The sequence below is a fragment of the Gorilla gorilla genome, chromosome 2 (genome assembly GCF_029281585.2).
Source record: "Gorilla gorilla gorilla isolate KB3781 chromosome 2, NHGRI_mGorGor1-v2.1_pri, whole genome shotgun sequence".
Taxonomy (NCBI): Eukaryota; Metazoa; Chordata; class Mammalia; order Primates; family Hominidae; genus Gorilla; species Gorilla gorilla.
In genome coordinates, this window is record NC_086017.1 from 129,508,306 (window position 1) to 129,530,506 (window position 22,201).

Consider the following 22,201-nt stretch of genomic DNA (forward strand, 5'->3'; position numbering starts at 1 on the left):
CCTCACTGTGGTACAAATGTTAAGCTTTTCTCTGACACTTAAGCTATTTTATTTTATTATTTAATTTTATTTTTCATTCACTCATTCATTGCACAATCATTGATGGAGATCCTATTATGTGCCATGCATTGTGGTAAGGCCTTAGAAACATCAAAAATAAATTAATACTTTTCAGTATGATGGGGAATATAAATAGGTAATATAATTAAATTATAATTCAGTAAGTGGTAATGAAGATACTTAAGGCAAAATAAAAATGTGTGGATGTGATAACTAAACAAGAAAACAGTAAAGCACCTAGTAACTGCTGAATAAATGCAAGTTTATCTCCTCTGTGCAGTAGTTAACAAATGATAGCTTGCAAACCAACTGTCTCAGGACTGTCTGAGGAGCTTTATTTATATACTGGAGTGCAGCTCCAGAATCTTTATTTTTATTGTTCCCTAGGATGTTCTAACACACAGCAAGTTTTAGGACTCCAGTTTGATCTAAAATAGCAGAAGAAACAACTCTCTGAGGGGCTTTACAGAGGCTTCGTAGGGGAGGCGATACTCAACTAAGTTTTTAAAGATAAGCAGGGATTTCAGACAAGTATTCACAAAGTTATAATGTGGAAAGAAATTATAATTTCTCTATAGTTTTCACATGATAGAACTAGGACCAGTATATGGGAGGTGGAGACGATTAATGGGTACCAAAAAATGATTAGAAAGATTGAATTAGAAAGATGTTGCTAGCACAACAGGGTGACTATAGTCAATAATAACTTAATTGTATATTTTAAAATAACTTAAAGAATGTAACTTGTTTGTAACTAAAAAAAATGCTCAAGGGATGGATACCCCATTCTCCATGATGTGCTTATTTCACATGGCATGTCTATACCAAAACATCTTATGTACCCCATAAATATGTACACCTACTATGTACTTACAAAAATTAAAAATTAAAAAAATAAAAATATATTTAACAAGAAGCTTTTAGGGAGCTATTTTAAAATACATGACCCACCCCGGAAGCATTCAAGCTGGGTTGGTTGACAAAAACCCTTAGGTCTTTTCCACTTAGTCATGTCTTTTTCATCATCTACCGTGCCTATATTGGCTTTGCCAATGAATGAATTATAATTGAGTACATGAATAAATGAATGAATACATGCTATTGATTGTTTTCTTTTGTAAAATTGAAGACAGACTTTAAATCTATCCCTATTGTTTATGTTTAAGAAACTGAGATCAAGGGCTTTTGAAATCTCATTCTCAACTAGCTTTTCACACAGAATATGTTCAAAAATTGTTTACAGAGTGCTGACTGAATCTCTATTAAATCCCAGCTTATTAGTTCTACCCATTGTTTCTAGATTTTTAGTCACTTTTGTAGCTGAGTCCTGACAATTATAGAGGGAAGTGTAGAGACACTGAGCTCCAAGATCTCTTCAAACTCTGAAACTGATGATGCTATGAATGGGCAGAATTTCTATGAATTCATTAAAATTAAATTGAGCCTATTGAATACACTAATGGCAATCTACTTGTCCTCAGAGGGAAGTTTCAGAGAGTAAAAGGGAAGCTGCTTTTTGTGGTACTTACTCCAGTTCAATAAACAGGTGCTGAGTGTCTCCTCTGTGCCAAGAATGCAGAGTCCAGAGTTGAGCAAAGCATGACCTTGCCTCCAAGAGTTTGCCACGTAGTACTAGTTGTTGCTTTCCTCTGCTAAATATCTACACCTTTAGCTAACCAAACACAGGCCATACCCTTAAATGAAAATTGTTTCCATGTTTAACTCAGATTTATCATGTGCCAAAAAAAAAGGTGCATGGAATGAAAATGAGATAACAGACAATAATGAACTTTCTCCATAAAAAAGAATAGTTTTTCAGTGCTTGTCAGATTCCTTAGTCAATCCAAGACTTATAACTCAAAGCAAAAAAGAGGGTTACTGAAATAGAGACAACTGAATGGCCCTTTCTACAGAAGTTTTAAGGGTAGATGTGTAAGAAAGCGACTGGCGCATGAGGAGGAAAAGCATTAAGAGACTCAGGCTCTGCACTCCTGACACAGAAGCAGGTGGCTGCACACACGCCTGCTCCTCAATTGCTGAAGCAGTGGCTATTTAGCATCCTCCACTCTACCTCTCCAACCCCAGGACAGCTACCTCTTGGGCACCAAAACATCACCACCAATCAGTGGCCTGACAGCCCTTGTACTTTTTCTGCAAATGAACAATAAAAAGGCTTTGATTCTTTCCTTCTGCAGGTGTCTACCTCTACCTGAGCTCCAACATGTATAAGCTAAAATGATACTACTTGTTTTTGCACAAAATAAGAAATACCAAGGAAAAGTTTAAAAGAGCTACATTTTCTATTGAATAGCGAAGACAAGAATGATTTCTTTATTAAACAAAATTAAATATTTTCCAAGATTTTATCCTTTTCTCTTTAACCCTCTTCAAGTTCAAATCTATTTTTTTAAAAAAAGAACCACCAAATTGATTCTAAGAGAATAATTGCTAAGGCGTGAAAATACCGCCTGTATCCTGGAAACAGGCTATGCCATGGGTCGTTTCTTAATTTTCACCCTATTAGGGTAATTTCCTACCACCGTGGGTTTTTTTCCTGCGGCAGTTCCTGCATGCCTGGCATCCTGGCTCCTTCACAGCTGCTTTGTCAAAGCAGAGGGAAAAGGGACCATTAACATCTTTGTGGAAATAGATGCAACAATGTCACTGTTCTATTAGCCTGCAATAAGGTGAGGACAAGGGAAGGAAACAAAATTGTCACATGAGAGGGCTGGTCATTTTCAAGAACGTGGCTGCTTCGGCTATTTAATTTAACCTGCAATGACACCGTTTATAAATCTAGTACCCTAAAAAGAAAATAGGCAATTCACATATAAACTAAAAAACACAATATGCAAAAAATGTTCAGCCTTCCCAAGTTAAGCAACAAAATGCGAGTTAAAAAAAAAAGAAAAAACATGACACCATTCTTTGCCTCTTAGCATTTTTTAAAATGATAAAATCAGATGCTCTTGAGGGTCCAGTGAAGTTGATATTTTTATACAATACTGATAGCACTGTAAATTTGAAAACTAGCTCTGGAAAGCAATTTACAATAAGTACTAATGGTCATGAAAATATTCACGCTCTTTGACCCAGTAACTCCACTTACTAAAATCTATCTTAATAAAAGTATAGAAAAAGATGTATCTCCAAATATGTGCATTGCCCTTCCATTCACAATAGTGGAAAAATCAGAAACAATGTACATGTATAGATGAATGGTTGAGTAAATTATAGTTTATCGACTAAAAAGACCATTAAAAACAGCCTAGATCAGCACCTCACACATAGTAGGTGCTCAATGATGACTGTGTTGAAATGTGTAAAAATACTTATAAAAAAATTAAATGGAAAGTAAAATACAATATGCATGTATGCTTATTAATACTCTGACAATATGTATAAGGAAAAATAGTCAATTTTCTAAATTTTCAGTAATGTATTTTTTAATACTTTCATACTGATTAAAAAATATAAAACTAAATGAATCAACCTATTTCCCTGGATGTTGGTAAGCTGGGAAACCCCTTAGACTGCAGAGTGTAAATATGTATTGCTACTCACCTCTTTCATTCAAGTCAGCCTCATGATAAAAGGAGGCCTAAAGGTCCCACAAAGAAAGGAAGAGTGCACCCGGCTTATGAACAGATATAGAAGACAGTCAGTTCAAAAATGTACGCTGCAGGTGATCATGATGAAGAAAAAGTGGGTCTTTCCTGGCACCATGCAGAACCTCCCAGTGAAAATTCCAGTTGCTTCAAATTCAGTGTGGAAGCTGAGACTCCAGTGTGGATGCATAGACAGCTAAGGGTGATTCCATAAGAACTGCAGAGTGAATGTCAACAAGGCCCTTCCTTCGGGCGCTTACAATTAACTCTAAAGATGGGACACCTAATCTGGAAAAGCTTCTAGGCTAGGAAACCTGGCTAGAAGCCTGAATTGGATCCAGTTCTGTATACCATTAACTGTGAAGTTTCAATAAATCATGCAACTTCTGTCTAAATCTCAGTTTCCTCATTGGGTAAAATGAGCCTAATAATCCCTGCCCTGTCTACCTCACACGACTACTAATAAGGATTGAAGGAACAAGTGCAATGATGTATGAGAGTCCTGTGAACCATGATGTGCCATATCCAGGTAAGGGATGCTACACATCAAGAAAAGAGACCTCAGTTTGCCACTTTATGGCTCATTCTGGGTTTGCCAATTGTAGGGTCCACACAATCAAAAATCAAAGAAACATCCATAAATTTCTAGCCTTTGGATAAAAACTGCAACCCTCTTCCAATACTCCTTTATTGCCCTATGATTGTTACCTGGAAGAAAATTATATAAAACAGTAAGAATGACACACACACACACACAAAATCTGTATATAAACACTGGTTATCTACTGGCAATAGGTTCAGAAGTGCAAAGTCTCATTTTCTTCCTTCCGTCAAATCTAGAAAAACCATTAGTGCCACTACAAAACTATTCTTTGTACCAATGGATATTAGGGCCCAGCTAATAGCAGCTCACGGTCAATGGGCATGAGCAAGTTAAATAATGAAACCCCAGAGAAGCTACAAGAAAGGGAAATATCTGTTATGTGTAAGACATATAAAGTAACCTATAGTCAGTAACTTTCACATAAAGCAGGCACTCTTCAAGTAGCATTCCCTAGAAGTATATTCTTCCCAACAAAGATCAAGGCTGTCTACAAAGCTCTTACTACTACCACCTCCTCCCAGAACAGCTGAGAAACAAAGGACACATTCCTGGGTAATAAGAATCACACCTTTTGCAGGAAGTGCACTGAAGGAGAGGAAATCTCTATTTTGTCTATAAGTACTTATTGAAAAACTACTAAGTACTGGGGACAAAACAGAGAAGCAGATAGACAAGGTCTCTTGCCTTGTGCTCAAGCACCCTTCATTTTGATGTTGTGCAATCTACATAGTAGCAAATTAAGAACACAGAAACATAGTTTATGAAGTTTTGCAACTAAAGTCCAAATTCTGGGTGGTCATGAAATAATGAAAATTCTCTACTGTTAGAGTAAAAAGTACCAATACAAAGATTTGTCCATTCTGAGATGGGATGTAAATAGTATGCAATAAAGAAGGAACCAATAGCTGTAGGACACATTCCTGTCAGCATATACTCCTTTCTTGTGACAACAAGAGTTTCCTTTGCTTAAGGATCTGTACTCCCCAATCCTAGCCTGTGTATTTTCAGTGAACCTGACTCCAACCCAAGATATCAGAGGATAGCACATGAATTAGATTAAGCCAATCAGCACATTCTATCCCCCTGGCCACAGTGACTGGCTCAGGGATGGACACTAGACCCATATCAAGTCCATTAAGTCTGAGAAGACTTAATTGTAAGACATGCATTTGGTAATATTCAGGGAATATTTCTGATTTCTTTCCCTCTGGAGATGACCTAAAGAGACACTGAGGTCTTAGATTTAAGTCTTTTTTTTTTTTTTTTTTTTTTGAGACAGTTTCACACATGTTGCCTAGGCTGGAGTGCAATGGCACAATCTTGGCTCACTGCAACCTCTGCCTCCTGGGTTCAAGTGGTTCTCCTGCCTCAGCCTCCCGAGTAGCTGGGATTACAGGTGTCCACCACCATGCTCGGCTAATTTTTTGTATTTTTAGTAGAGATGGGGCTTCATCATGTTGGCCAGGCTGGTCTCAAACTCCTGACCTCAGGTGATCCACCCACCTTGGCCTCCTGAAGTGCGGGGATGGCAGGTGTGAGCCACCACACCTGGCCAGATTTAAGTCTTTAGTCCATTTTGATTTGATTTGGTTTCTGTATATGGCAAGCAATAGGGGTCTAGTTTCATTCTTCTGCATATCAATTCAGTTTTCCCATTTATTGAAAAGACTTGTCTTTTCCTCAGTGTATGTTCTTGGCACCTTTGTTAAAAATGAGTTCACTGTAGGTGTGTGGACTTGTTTCTACATTCTCTATTCTGTCCCATTGGTTTATGTGTCTGTTTTTTTGTCAGTACCATGCTGTTTGGGTTACTATAGCTCTGTAGTATAATTTGAGGTCAGGTAATGGGATTCCTCCAATTTTTTCTTTTGACTTAGGATAGTTTTGGCTATTCTGGGTCTTTTGTGGTTCCATATACATTTTAAGATATTTTTTCTATATCTGTGAAGAATGTCATTGGATTTTCATAGGGATTACATTGAATCTGCATATTACTTTGGGTATTATGGACATTTTAACAATATTTATTCTTCCAATCCATGAACATAGAATATTTTTCCATTTTTTGGTGTCCTCTTTAATTTCTTTCATACGTGTTTCATAGTTTTCATTACAGAGATATTTAGCTTTTCTGGTTAGTTCCCAGGTATTTAATTTTATTTGTGACTACTGTAACTGGGATTACTTTTTAACTTTCTTTTTTACATAGTTCACTATTGGCATATAGAAATGCTACTGATTTTTGTATGTTGATATTGCATCCTGCAACTTTACTAAATTTATCAATTCTAGTAGTTTTCTTATGGAGTCTTTAGGTTTTTCCAAATAAAACAATATCATCTGTAAACAACGATAATTTGACTTCTTCCTTTCCAGTTTGGATGCACTTTATTTTCTTCTCTTGTCTGATTGCTTTAGCTAGGACTTTCAGTACTATGTTGAATAACAGTGCTGACGGTGGGCATCCTTGTAATGTTCCAGGTTTTAGAGGAAAGGTTTTCACTTTTTCCCCATTCAGTATGATACTAACTATGGTTCTATTGTATATGGCTTTTATTATGTTGAGATAGGTTCCTTCCATCTCCAGTTTTTTGAGGAATTTTATTATGAAGGGATGTCTAATTTTATGAAATGCTTTTTCTAGCATCAATTGAAACGATCATGTTATTTTTATCCTTCATTCTGTTGATATGATGTATCACATTCATTGATTTGCATAAGTTGAGCCATCCTTGCATCCCTGGGAGAAATCCCCCTTTGTCATGATGACTAATCTTTCTAATACATCGTTGAATTTGGTTTGCTAGTATTTTGTTGAGAATTTTTGTATTAATATTCATGCAGATATTGAGCTATCATTTTCTTTTGTTGATGTGTCTTTGTCTGGTTTAGTATCAGAGTAATATTAGCCTCGTAGAATGAGTTTGGAAGTATTCCCTCCTCTATTTTTTGGAATAGTTTGAATTGAATTGCTATTAGTTCTTTAAATGTTTGGTAGAATTCAGCAGCAAAGCCATGAGGTCCCAGGCTTTTCTTTACTGGGAGACTTTTTACTGTGGCTTCAATCTCATTATTTGTGATTGGTCTGTTCAGCTTTTGGATTTCTTCCAAGTTCAACCTTGGAAAGTTGTATGTATCTAGGAATTTGTCCATTTCTTCTAGATTTTCCAACTTATTTTCATACAGTTGCTCATAGTAGCCACTATGAATTGGAATGCCTCCTTTTTCATTTCTGATTTTATTTATTTGTAACTTCTCTCTTTTTTTCTTAGTCTGGCTAAAGGTTTGTCACTTTTGTTTAACTTTTCTACAGACAAACTTTTTGTTTCATTGTCCTCTGGATTTTTTTATTTCAGTTGCATTTATTTCTGCCCTGATCTTTTTTCTTTCGTTTCCTCTACTCATTCTGAGTTTGGTTTACTCTTTCTTTTCTAGTTCTTTAAGATGCATTGTTAGATTGTTCATTTGGAGTTTTTCTTCCTAAAATGTAGACACTTATGGCTATAAACTTATCTCTTAATGCTGCTTTTGCTGCATCCCATAGGTTTTGGTATGTTGTGTTTCCATTATCAATTGTTTCAAGAAATTTTTTAATTTGCATCTTAATTTCTTCATTGACACACTGGTCATTCAAGAGCATATTCTTTAATTTCCATGTATTTGTATAGTTTCCAAAATTCCTCTTCTTATTCATTTCTACTTTTATTTCATTGTGGTCAGAGAAGATGCTTGATATTATTTCAATTTTTTTTAATGTTTAAAGACTTGTTTTGTGACCTAACATATGGTCTATCCTTGAGAATGATTTACATGCTGAGAAAAAGGATGTGTATTCTGCAGGTCTTGGATGAAACGTTCTGTAAATATCTATTAGATCCATGTGGTCTTTAGTGCAGTCTGATGTTTGTTGACTTTCTGTCTGGGAGATCCATCTAATGGTGAAAGTTGGGTCTTGAAGTCTCCTACTATTATTGTATGTGGTCCTATCTCTCTCTTCAGCTCTAATAATATTTTATACATATGGGTAATGTACTGAGTCTCATCCGAAGCCAGCAAGTCTCAGAGGCTCACTCAAGGCCCTCAACATACTACCTCAGTATCATTGCTGGTTATTCAGGGCCCCAGGGCTCTTCAGTTAGCAGATGATGAATGCTGCCAGGACTGGGTCCTTTCCTTCAAGGCAGTTGGTTCCCTTCTGGCCCAGGATGTGTCTAAAAATCTCATCTGGAATCTAGAGCCTAGAATGGGGCCTCACGACTCTACCTGGTGCCCTATCCTGCTGTGGCTGAGCTGGTATCCAAGATGCAAGACAAAGTCCTCCCCACTCTTCCCCCTCCTCTCCTGAAGCAGAAAAAAATTTGTCTCTTTTGGACCCTCAAGTTCTGCAGCCTACGGTTAGAGGAGGGGAGATGCCAGCACTCTCTTTGCTGTCCCAGCTGGTGTCTCAGTAGGTCGCATCCCCTTCCCCGCTGTCCACTGTCCACTGCCTCGGGGCCTGGTTCAGTACTAGGACTTGCCTAAGAGTTGCAGTCCTTATGGGCTAGCCTTTCACGTTTACTTGGAGACACAGTGCACTGGAGCCCTCTGTGGCAAGGTTTGCAGGCACTCAAGCTCCAACAAATCACTCAGATTTACAATTCCCCTCTGGCTAGGGCTGGTTCCAAAGCTCCCTCCGTGGGCAGGCATCAGCTGAGTTTGTTTGCGTTTTTGCTTCTGCTCTAACAGGATAGCACTGAGTTTAATGCCTCATAATTGCTGTGTTCTTCCTCCCTCAGTGCTCAAAGACGTTCTCTGCACCAAGACTCCGCAATGGGGATTGCAGAGGGTGGGGAGGAGTGGTGTCCATGAGGATTCCAGACTGCTCTTTCCACCTTTTCAGTGCATCTTCCAGTGATATGAAGTTAAAAAGTTAAAAATCAGGTACTATGAATGCTCACCAGGTTTTCTGTTTTTATGAAAGTGTTTCTTCCATGTAGATAGTTGTTTACTTGGTGTCCTTGCGGGGACCGGGCTGGGGACAATTGGTGAAGCCTTCTATTCAGCCATCTTTCTCCATCCTTTCTAATTCCAAGAAGGGGTTTTTGTTTTGTTTTGTTTTAACATGCTCTGCTTTGCTTATCAACTTATAAGAAATATTTTTCCTTTCTCTGTCTAAAGTGCTTTTACATTTTGGAAAGCCCATACTCCTTGTGACCTCTCAAAAAAATGCTTGGCCATTAAAACCCCATTATGATACTTCCTATGACAGCCTAAACTCAGGTCCGTGCCTTCAAGACATGTACAAGCTAGTTGTAAAGAAAAGACTCACTGGAAACAATGGAGTGAATTGGTTTTAAAGTGGGGATCCAAAGCTATAAATTCTGCTAAAGGCCAAAAGAGAAGGCATTATTGAGACTGGATATTTGGGGAGGCTTTTCCAGAGGAGACAGGAATTTACAGTGGCCTTAAATCATAAACATTAGAATTAATGGAAAGAGAATTCCAGGAGGGAGAAAATAGGTAAACAATAAGAGGGAAGTGGGAGTGGGCATGGCTCGCAATAAGCACACAGAAGAAAAGAGAATGTGTGAAGAGGAGTTGTGTAAGTGTAATGAGGCATTGAAGGGCAGAAGTTTCAGGAATTGTTGCAACGAAAACTTTATAAAATAAGAAAACAATTTCAATAAGTAAAATATATTAGATATTGAACTAAACTCTAGTAAGTTTTGAATTAGATTTCAGAGTAAGGAAGAATGCTTAATGTTGACAATCTCAACCTTGATTTCTGGGCAGCTGGATAGATATGAACACATTTCACAGGGCTACCTTCGAGCATGAAGCAGCATGAAAACAATGATAGTCATAATTAATGTTAAATTTGCTTATTGCCAGGAACATTGCCAACACTTTACATATATTATTTCACTTAATCATCCCAACAACTCTGCAAGACAAACATTATTATATTCTACGTTTTATAATTGAAGATATTGAAGTTCAAGAAAATTAAGGAACTTGGGCCGGGCATGGTGGCTCACGCCTGTAATCCCAGCACTTTGGGAGGCCAAAGCGGGCAGATCACGAGGTCAGGAGATCGAGACCATCCTGGCTAACACGGTGAAACCCCGTCTCTACTAAAAATACAAAAAAAACAATTAGCTGGGCGTGGTGGCGGGCGCCTGTAGTCCCAGCTACTCGGGAAGCTGAGGCAGGAGAATGGTGTGAACCCAGGAGGCGGAGACTGCAGTGAGCCAAGATAGAGCCACTGCACTCCAGCATGGGCGACAGAGTGAGATTCCACCTCAAAAAAATAAAAATAAAATAAGAAAATTAAGGAACTTGGTCCATAGCTAGGCTGAGATTTACATATATGTATACTGTGTCTATGTGTGTACATACACACAGACACACAGACATATATATAGAGAGAGAGATTTCATAACACCAGAAATTGTGCTTTTGACTGCTTATACAATATGGATATTTGTCCCTTCTAAATCTCTTGTTGAAATGTGATCCTCAATGTTGGAAGTGGGGCCTGGCGGGAGGGTTAGTGTCATGGGGTGGATCGTTCATGAGTGGCTTGGTGCTTTCCCTGTGGTAATAAATGAGTTTTCACTCTATTAGTTCAGGCAAGAGCTGGTTGTTTAAAAGAGCTTGGTATCCCCCTTCTCTTTTTTCCTCTCTCACCATGTGACATGCCTGCCCCACCTTCGCCTTCTGCCAAGAGTAAAAGCTTCCTGAGGCCTGACAAGAAGCTGAGCAGATGTTGGTGCCATGCTTGTACAGCCTGCAGAACTGTGAGCCAAACAAACCTCTTTTCTTTATAAATTACCCAGTCTCAGGTATTCCTTTATAGGAATACCTATAGGACTAAACTACTATTCTAACATATATAAGAATTAGTTGGGTTGCATATAGGATAAAAACAAATAGATACAAGTGGTTTTAAAAAGTAGTAAAAGAAGTCCTAAGGCTTCTTTTTGTACCAGGTATCAATCCAGCTGGATGTGGGAAAGCAGGTCCAAATATCCCCAAGTTGGGACACAGGAATCCAGGGTGGTGGGTGAAGGGAACAGCTTAGTGTTAAGAGGCCCTAACCAGTTGTTATTTATCAACTAGTGCAAAAATATTTTAGTATTTTAACAACTTGCATGGCCATTCCACTGTGTCCTGGGAAAAAAGTCAGCCCAGCATATGACCCCACTCATCCTTACCACACAGTCCCCTGGATTCCCACTGGTAGCTAAATACACGCAACACCACAAGTGAGACAAGCAGAGCACCAGCTGGATTAAAGGGTCCTTGTTTATTCTCCACTGCATGACCATCTGTCTCACACCTGGCAAGGAAAAGGTGGAAATGAGAGAAAGAGGAAGAGGAAGATAAGTTAGAAAGAATAGAGTAATTGATTGTTTTATTTGATCTTAAAACAAGTCAACCAGAACGTACCTCCTCTAGTTCCTAGCAGGCTGCAATTCCATATAAGAATAAACTTAGTGAGATGGTGATAATGTCACTAGAGGAGTTGCTTAAGCAGAAAAGGTTATGTTACATGGAAGTTAAAAGCGAGATGTGCTGCGAGTAGATGTGCTCAAAGTAAAAAATCAGTTCTTGCAAAATTAACAGTTGAATTATACGCATTGCATTTTAAAGGTAAAGTATCAATAAATTCATAGAATGAAAAGAGTAAAAAATAAATTCAAATTCTCAGACCAAGCCACCATTCTTCAAACTTTGAAAAATGTAGACTGGTTTTTATTGCAATTATTTTAAATCTCAACAATACTTTCTGGAAAAGTGAAGGCTTTAGGCAGTAACATTCTAATAGCATAAATAAAATCTTTTCTTACGAGATTTTAAGTTCAACATGCAGGGTAAGAATTTTTTACAATTGCATTGATCATTTGAACTCTAGGGCTCCTGATCCTGAGGGCACATATTTTGCTCCTCATTAACTAGAAAAAAGTAAGGATGGTATACCACTTATTTTAAAAGCTATTTTCTGAAGATGGAATATGAAAAACATGGTCATTTTCCTCAATTTGGACGTGATTTCTTCTATTTTCATGTAATTTCATAAAATGATTATTTGAAATGGTTCTGCTTTTAGTCATAACCTTGTAAGGGGGTAAAGCAGTGTGGGAGGGGACTTGAAAATGTTAAACTTTTATGTTGAACTGGACTTCCAACTGAAGGTTACAGCTGGGTGTTGAAAATGACATCATAATCCCTTTGATGACCCGTATGGATCTCATTGGTAATAATCTGTATTGACCGCTAGAATGGTTTTGTTTATAGAATTATTTACTAGCCTTCTATTTTCTCTTTTGAAGAAATAGTTTTCAGAGCCCTCAGCTAAATAGGGGTTCCAGTATCAGAGCTGTGAGCAATGCTGCCTTAATGGGAAATAAAGGGGAGCTGAACTTGGGCGTTTACAGTGTGCCTTTCACAGGATCTCTCTTTTGCCTGGCAGACAGTCTAATGGCTAGTTGTTCAACTTGTGACCAGATAGTTTCTCACACTGGCAGACATCCCTGTGGCTCTCGTCTGACCCATGTCCAGTTTATGCCTGCCTGACCATTGCTCCAGCACTGGGAGCCCAACCCTGTGTTCTTCCCAGCATCCTGAAGAAAACCTGGTCTAGGGTAGTCCCTATTTCTTCAGATGGAAAATATAAATTCAGTACACCACCAGAACAGGAAACAAGTTGAAAGATTTTTACTTACAGCTCCTGGGCAAAGAGGATAATGAGTTGGGAGGGCAGTCCTCCATCCCTGGGTCACACAAGGCAGGAATGAAGAGTCAGGCTGAGAGAGAAGGAGAAAGAAAAAGAGAGAGAGTGAAGCATGCAATGACTAGCAGTATTTATAAGGAATTAGACTGTGGGTCACTTTAAGTTTGAGGGCAGATGCCTAGTGGTTCATTTAAAGGAAGCAGGAAAGCAGACAGCCCCACCTGCTAGGCAGAAGAGATGCCTCTAAGTTCTTCTTTCCAGCCACTGGCTTGAGCCAGCCAGTGGCTGTGGTGTACAGCTGGAAGCTGTGTCCAGGGTGACTGAGCCTTGCTTCTGATATGAGAAAATTAGGGTACTGAGGCAACATAAAATTATAAAAATTCCCTATGGAGACTTTTTTTAAATTTTTTTTTACTATTTGGAAAATCATCCACAAGAGCTACCTGTGAACTTTATTTTCAGTGTCTTTGGAATGCCAAACACAGGGTGAGGTGTCATATATTTAGAAATAAGACCCAGATTTTTCCCTCAAATTCCTTACAATCTAGCTTTTCTTCCTCTGTATTTCATACCTCCCCCTTTCCAGTCATTGTACTAAAAACAAGGAATATTTCCCAGCCACTCCTGCCTTCTCGAAGAAACCTCTATCCACAGCCTTGCTTTTAAGATGTTCTGTTTTCACCATCTATCCATGCTGATTGGACAACTGACCCTTGTTGGGCTTAAGTGTCTTTCTCCTGGAAAATGGAAAATGGGAGCTCAAAACAGTAAGCCTAGTGGCACTTGCTTGGAATGAGAATACCAATGAATCAGGATGTTGGCTATATCACTCTGAAGCAGAAATAGCTGGTCTGCCAACACGGACATGCAAAGAGATGCAACAACATGAAACTAGAAAGTTCAAGAGCAATGAGGCCAAGGTGCTCAGAACTGACTTTCCAGTTTATATGTTCCACTCCCTCAGGAGGACACACTTCCTGCTACAGGACTCTGTGGGATGGAGATCCACAGTGCCGCTGGACCTTCTCAACATATTTTCTCTTTTCACTTTACATTGGATTGAGTAAGTTTCTATTCTTTAACCAAATAGCCCTTGTCTAAAACATAACTTGTGGGCTTAAGATTATAAAAGAAAATAAATTCCAGCAAGAAAAGTCAAAAAGAGCATTTAATCAGGAGGGTACAGACATCTGAATTTTAGTTCAGCTTTTTCCCCTAACACCACTATAGTAATCACATGATCCAGATTTTCTAGGAGAATCATGATATTTAAAAATCTCATTTCATTGATAAAAGAACAATATTGTAAAAACACATGTAAGCAGTGGTGTGTCAGTAAATGTTTAACAATCAACTCTCTGGCAAAGAAAGCCATGCCCTAATATTTAGCCTTGGCCAATTTCCATGGTATAAATACTTCTATGGTGGCCAGTTTCAAGCAACTAACCTGATGTCACTGAACACTGAGTTTGGAAGAGATGCTAACAATCATCACTCATGAGCCAGTACAAGATGGCTCCAGCACACCGCTGTGTGAGGCACAAGTTTTAGAACTAGAAAGAGTCCAGTTTACAACTTACCTTTGCTCCATTATTATGCATAAAGTGGATTTCTGTCTGTGCCTCCATTATATATAGAGTTAGAATAAAAAATGACCACATAGAGCGTTGTTGAAAGGATCAAATAAGATGATATGTACCTTACGTAATGCCTGGCAATGTGTATGTTCAACTAACAGCAATGATTATTGTTGCTGTGTTTGTTGTTGTCACTACTCCTGTTATTATGAGTATTATTGTCAGATTATGGGTCTCAGTTTTGGACTGAAAAATACAGTCCCCATAATTATTATCAATTTCCTGAATAACCTTAAATAAATTACCTGATTTTTGTGTAAGTCAGTATCCTCATCTCTAAAATGAAGTTCTAAGGAAAGTCACTATAGTATTTTTCCTTCAAATCCTATGAAGACATAAGAGTGAAGCTATGTGACAGACAGATTTGGGTGCACAGGAAAAGGGAAGGAAAATGGCAGGGTCCCCCTCTAAAATCAAACCCTCAGGAAGTAAAGTCATCAAGTGTGATATCCAAGAATGTCTCTCTGCCTCCAGTACCTTCAGAAGTACACAAACTGCAACATTAGGCAAAGGTTTAGCCCATGCCATTTTTTCTTTCTTTCTTTCTTTTTGAGACAAGGTCTTACTCTGTCGCTACCCAGGCTGGAGTGCAGTGGTGTGACCATGGCTTACTACAACCTGGACCACCTAGAGTCAAGCAATTCTCCCTCCTCTGCCTCCCAAGTAGCTGAGACCATAGATGCATGGGCAACTGCACCCGGCTAATTTTTTAATTTTTGTAGAGATGAGGTCTCACTGGTCTCAAACTCCCAGCCTCAAACTATCCTCCCACCTTAGCCTCCCAAAGTGCTGGGATTACAGGCATGAGCCATTACGCCTGGCCTCAGTCCCTGCTTTTAATGGAGTATCTCAATGGCTTAATTAGGAGTAAGAAGATAGATTGAAATGAAAAGCAGAGAACATACAAAGAAAATGCTAAAGTGCCTTCTCTTTGCCATTATTAAATTGAATTAAGTTTGGCCTAAAGCAGCACCTCTACATATTTAAGTATGGCCAAAGTTTTCTCAGTATATAATGAACTGTTACATAATGTGATATGTAAATAGTCTGTAACCTACTCTTATCACAAGTAACCAAGCCTCAGCCCATCACAGCAGCCAAGTTTCAGCCAATCACAGGCTGCCAACTGTTAAAATCGTGTTCAAATAAGGCAAACACCTGTTCAAGTAAGGCAAAAACCAATCCAGCTATTTCTGTTATTTTTTTTGTCCATAAATGTTATCCAACCCTGTAGCAACCCTGGAGTCACTTAAAACTTTTTATGGTTCTGGGAGCTGACTGATTTGCAAATTGTTCTTTACTCAATTAAACTCTGTTAAATTTAAGTCATCTGAAGTTTTTCTTTTAATGTTATTTTACCCCCAACAGCAAAATAAACATGTTAGACTAGGGCTAGTAACTACCTCAAGAACTCGGACCCTTTTACTTGGTGCCCTGAGAATATGATGTGATCAACCTCAGGCTACTTTCTCTCCTTACCTTCTATTCCCCCAATACACGCGCACACACACACACACACACACACACACACACCCTTAGTTCACGTGTGATGTGTATACAAAAAACAAGAGTCTGGTCAAATGGCAAATTTATCTGCTTGCTGGGTAGGGGCAGGGCACGGATTTTAAGTGAAGAGTTAAAATCGGTTCACTCTAAACGGTAAAAGTAAAACCAACCCAGTTTCTTTTTCAGTGAAAGAGAGAAACACACTAGAGGAAACGTGGGAATTAGAAGTTGGGGCCCAAAGAGAAGAAGCACTAACCTGAGAGACAGGGAAAGTATACAGAAAAGAAAGTGGTTTTTAATAAGAAAGAGCAAAGAGGTGGTCAAATAAGAAACTAATGAGAAGAGGGAAGAGATTACAAATTATGAGAGGAGGGATGTGGAGAATGGAGAAAATGGATGAGAAGAGGAATTAACGATGAAAGAATTTTTTTGTTGCACTTTTAAAATCACAGCATCAAAGATTTCCCAAGCTCCAACAGGGCAATATGAGTTTGTGTATAGGTAGCAATCCTGAACGCTGTCTTCGGTAAAGACTGAAAAGGTACTAGGACACACCCTTTTTTTAAATAACATTTACATTCAAATAAACCTAGAAGGCAGGAGAAGGGCAAGCTGCCTGCTGTATCCCATTTACAATCCTGAAACAGAAGAGCCAAGTACCCAGAATATTCTGGACAGATTAATCTTGGCCGAGGTCTACATAAAGATGAAAAAATGCAAAATTAAAGTGATTCTGTCACTTAAAATAAAGAGTAATTACTTATGGGAGGAAGGAAACCAAATAAAGTGGCAAAGAAATTCTCTGATTTAGTGAAATTCATAGAAATGAAAAGATTTTCTATCAGATCTGTTATATGAGCTGTAATTCTCTAAGACTGCAGACACAGGATTTGATTGGGACCCTTGATCAACTCTTGTTAAGGTTGTTGCACCTTCTTATCATTGCTAGCACAAAATAAAATGTCCACTTCCTGACACAGGCATATTGCACCATAAAGAAACACAGTCAACCTGTTTGAAATCAGGCTCCAGATTTAGCACCGTATGATTTGAGCCCCAACTAAACTTATCTTTGGGGTCTGAAAAGTACTATTTGTTTACTGCTTAAAACACAGCATTTGCGAATGAAATTATCATCCCTGAATCACAAAGCTATAAAAACGTTCTCTCTGGGTAAAATCAAATGAAGAATTAAGTTCTTTTGCAGTGAACCTGGGACTATCCTTACAGTCAATTTAACTACTTGGATAGAGCGAGAAGGCACACACTTAAATACAGTTAAAATTAAAGCTATCTTTTGCCTGAGTTATCTGCAAATACTCAGCAACTGAGGTTTAGCTTTTACTTCCTACTCTGCTATCACTACAGGGACCTATAGAATTTTCCAGCCTAAGCTTAAATCATAACATGGATAAGTAACAGCTAAATGATAACATAAGAATTAAAGAAATAGAAGTCAGAAAATCAGGGGGAAGAGAAATGAAAGTGTGAAGGACATCTCTTTCATGATAGCCTATAAATCTGTTCACTCAACACATCTGGCAAGTGAACTAGGCTTTCAGAAAACATGAAAATGAAGAAGGGTTTCTTCCTTCTTCCTTTCAAATCAGATTACAATGTGCATACAAAAGGACCTGCAAATAGAAATAAGAAAATTCCATTAATGTGATAATGATATTCTGAATGACCTGAACAAACAAAGGAGATTGGAACTTTGGAAGTAATTTGTCGATCATTTCCTCTTCCACATTTCGTGAGTTCCTGACTTAAAGGGTTTCAGAAAATGCTGCCGTGTCTCTGCTAGGCCAGCTTTGTTCCATCTGCCAGAGAACGCCTACAGGAAAAATTAATTCAATAAAACATGATTTCCATTGTGATGTTAGATTGTTTTTACTTTCCATTAATTAAAATAGATATATATTTATATTTATATAAAATAAGAGGCAGCCTCAGCCACACTGTATGCATGCTAGAATACATGTGAACTGAAGGGCACTGGGAGCCATGACAGTAACTTGATCTTTCTAAAGTTCATGTTCTGTGTAAAATATACCCATGGACCATGGCAAAGCCACCAATAAAATGCTCAAGTACTTGGGCAGTAAAGAGGTGATGTGAAATTATTAATAACTTTGTTTGCATGAGACTCTAAATTTCCATCTCATCTCCCCACCCGACCCTTTCTGCCACCACTGCTTGGCACCATAATAGGCCAGAATTGTGTTCAGTGTGTATATTTGCCTGAAATGGCCCAGAATAAAAGGAGTCAGTAGGTAAATCCAAAGTCTTTACCAAGGATCAATAGGCAAATGAGGAGTACTGACTTGTGTCTTCGTGTCCAGAAGGCCCATCTGAAAGTTGGAACAGATAACAAGACTCAGAAAGAGAAGCTGGTAAACACTGGAATGGTGGAGTGAGTAACAGCAGGAGTAAAGTGAGAAGGCTCAGGAGTAGCAGAGCAAGGACAGGTGTAAAGGTTCCTTTTTCTTTGACCTGGACCCCATGGGGCAGGAAGCCTGGTGTGCACACAGATTTGGGGTGAAGTTTCCTAGCAGGGAAGAATGTACCAAGGAGAAAGCAGTCAGTTAAATAAGATGATGTGGTAAGCACAGTGCAGATGTTAGGTATTGTTAGTAGGTGGGTGGGAGTGCAGTGGGAAAGGTCTGGTGTGAGAGCACAGGCCAGGAAGATTGGGCTCTGTGTGAGTTGTCCTGGTTGTCTGGAGATAGAGGATCTCTCACCTGGTCAAGCCACAGAGAGACTCAGCACTGAACACCAGAGCAGAAGCCACACAGGAGCCAGTGTTGCACAAGGGCTTACAACCCCCACTTTCAGGAAAGACGTCTGCATTTGAAACCTGGATCTGACATTTGCAGCTCTTGCAATGTCAGATCTTGGGTAAGTAACTCAAGCCTCATTGTCCAAACAATAATAGTAGTACTTACATGGATGGGTTCTTGTGAAGATTAAATGAATTGCACAAATAAATGATAACATATAAGGTAACAGATATTTTAATTAACTTGATTTAGCCATTCTACAATTTACACATTTTTAAAACATCATGTTGTATACCATATATCTATATACACACAATTTTTATTTGTCAATTAAAAGTAAATAAGTAAAACAGAATTATGCCAAAAATATTAAATTAGTAAATATAAAGTACTTAGAACAGTGCCTAGTACATAGTGAGCAATCAACATTAGCTATTATAATTGCTTATTAATATACTTGATACTATTTTGTAAAAGATAGAAAAGCAGAAGCTCCTATACACAGAAGCTACTCTTTTATATTACAATGGCTAAAAATATTTTTTTGCTTTCTGTCTTGGAGCAGACATTCTACTTCTCTACTTTTTTCTTTGTAATTTTATTTTAATAAACTAGAATCTCTCAATTCAAAATAATTTCTAAATGTTAAATTTCAATGTATAAGTCAAGCTTTAGAAATCATATTATGCTGTATTGTCGATTTATTTTTGAAACAATTACATATCTATTTTAAAGACACAAATCTTTTGTACTAAAATATTGTTTTAAATGTTACTGTGGGTGCATTTAGTCCATGGACCTTGAAAAACAAAGTATTACAAAGGATGTCTTCCTAGCATCACCTGCTCTCATTCAGAAGGAAGGCAGTCTCTTCCTTAAACATAGGGATGACCTCCTTAAGTGGTTTTTTTAACCAATCTGTGAGTTAGCCTTCTGCAATATTCCTATAGGTGGGTCATGAAACATAGGAACCAGCCGTTTTTTTTTCAGCCCGACTCAAAATTGGACTATTAGCTACTAAAGCAGGGTCACTAGCAAAGGGCTGCTGCATCTGTTACCAGGCCCTGTTCCCAGACAATCTGTATTTGGATCAGCCCTCCAAGTGATTTTGCTGCACGCTTGAGTTTGAGAAACACTGACCCACAGAAGCTAGACCACAACCTGATTCTTCATCTCCATGAGTAAGGAACTTTTCTAAGGTCAGATAGGTGAAAGGTGGGAGAGCCGAGTGCACTGACCCATTCTTCCCAGTACACCATGCTGCTTCACCCTTCTGTATACTACCTTCAGAAAAAAAAAGAAAAGGCCTTGAAAATTACACTATGGAAAGAGTATCAAATTCCATTTTAAAAGCATTTATAGTAAAAATGGCAATTGTCTCAGCTTTCTACAACCTAACATATTTTGACTCCCATATCAACTAATCGAATATTTCTTCAGAAGTATTTCCAATGCATAAAACTACCAGATACAATCTGCCTTCTCCTAAGAAAATTCAATACATAAAAACCTGCTTATAAAACAGATAAATCAGTTTTAACTCTACAAAAGAATTTGCCACCTAATATTTTCTTTAAAAAAAACTAGTCTCGATACATTTGCACAGTGATTCATTTCACAAAATTGTAATATACCTGAAAAATTTAGGAGGCATATCAACTAAGATTGTGTTCAGTCTCTTATAGAATTGGATCATTCATAATCTTTCTTATTAATTCTCTGTGGTTGTGTTCGTCATTTTGCAAAAATGAAAATTCCACTTCAAATTTCCAGGAGACGCTAAGAGTCACCCCAATCTCTTAGGGCAGGGTTCTGAAGACTAAAATGTATCACAAAAAGGAATTTTTAAAACACAGATTGCTGTGCCATACCCCCAGGATTTCTAATTCAGTAGGTCTGGGGTGGACCCAAGATTTTATATTATAAATGAGTGTGATGGATCTCACTTTTAGGATCACTATTTAAGGAAGTTCCAGGGTAGACATGAACAAAAATTTTTCTCCAATAGTCCTCCTCAGTTTTCAAGCTGTGTTAAGATACATTCTACTGATACCTGCTGATTATGATGATTCAAGACATAGTTCTTTCTACAAATATACACTTTATAAGCCCTTATCACCACCCAACAGGAGATCAACTCAGACATGAATTCAGGAACAATAGCAAAGCCGGACTACTAGCACCTGGTAAATATGGAGATTAAAACAGTTGCAAGAAGTATCCTCAACAACAGGGAAATGAGTAGCTTTTCCTGTTGTTGTTGGAAATTTTAGAGTGGTTACATTGGGCTACCTATTCCCATTAAGTTTGAGAAGGTTAAGATATTGAGGTCACTACTTTAGCTATCAGTACTCTAATGAGGAGAATTTCCACAAAGCTATACAATTTTAAAAGAAATGCTGTAAATCTCTTATTAAACCAAACAAGTATCATGCTTATTGAGTACTTACTATATTTCATATATTATCTCACTTCATCTGCATGATACCCCTGCTCCATAAATAGTATTAAGTCTATTTTGCAAATGCAACCAAAAAGACTGAATAGAGTTATCCCAGGTAGCATAGTTCATAAATGGCAGGGCCAGGATTTAAATCCAGGTTGTGAGACCCTAGAGCACAGGATCGTTTTTTCACTCCATGTTAACCAGCATATAAAATAAGGCTTCAGTTTTCCCATTCATTGGAGAATAAATAGTTCCTGAGCGCAGACCAGAGCGGTTTCTTTGTTGTTCACCTTCTATGGGTTTTGATGGTGCATCAGTTTTCTATTGCTGCATAACAAATTACAATAAACCTAGAGACTTAAAGCAATACTCAATTATTAGCTCACAGTTCTATACACCAGAAATCCAGGCAGGATCTACTGGGTTCTCTGCTCAAGGTATCACAGTCCTAGAATCAAAGTATCAGCTGGGCTGGGCTGTCTGGACACTCAGGAACAATTGCTTTCAAGCTCGTTTATGTTGTGGGCAGAATCCAAGTTCCTTGGGATTGCAGTATTGAGTTCCCCATTTCCTTGCTGGTTGCCAGCTGGAGGCCATTCACAGCCTCTGGGGCCCTCTCCATTTCTTGTCACATGGCTCCCTCCATCTTCCACCCAGCAACAGTGCATCAAATCCTTCTTGTGCTTATATCTCTTTGACTTGCTGTTTTGCTCCTAGCCAGAAAACACTCTCATTTTACAGGTGTTACTTGTTCGGGTCAGGCCCACCCAGATAATCTCTGTACCTTAAGGTCAACTGACTTGGGACTCTAATCACATCTGCAAAGTCCCTTTACAGCAGTACC

At 38.3% G+C, this 22,201-nt stretch overlaps 1 long non-coding RNA gene across 1 annotated transcript in view; it reads right to left on the reverse strand.

Annotated features, from left to right (window-relative positions):
* LOC129532756 (uncharacterized) overlaps positions 1-22,201 on the reverse strand; it is a 191,052-nt gene that overhangs the window by 139,667 nt on the left and 29,184 nt on the right. The window contains exon 3 of the long non-coding RNA XR_010132698.1: positions 12,981-13,061. This is a non-coding gene — a long non-coding RNA (uncharacterized lncRNA). The remainder of the gene's footprint in view (positions 1-12,980; positions 13,062-22,201) is intronic.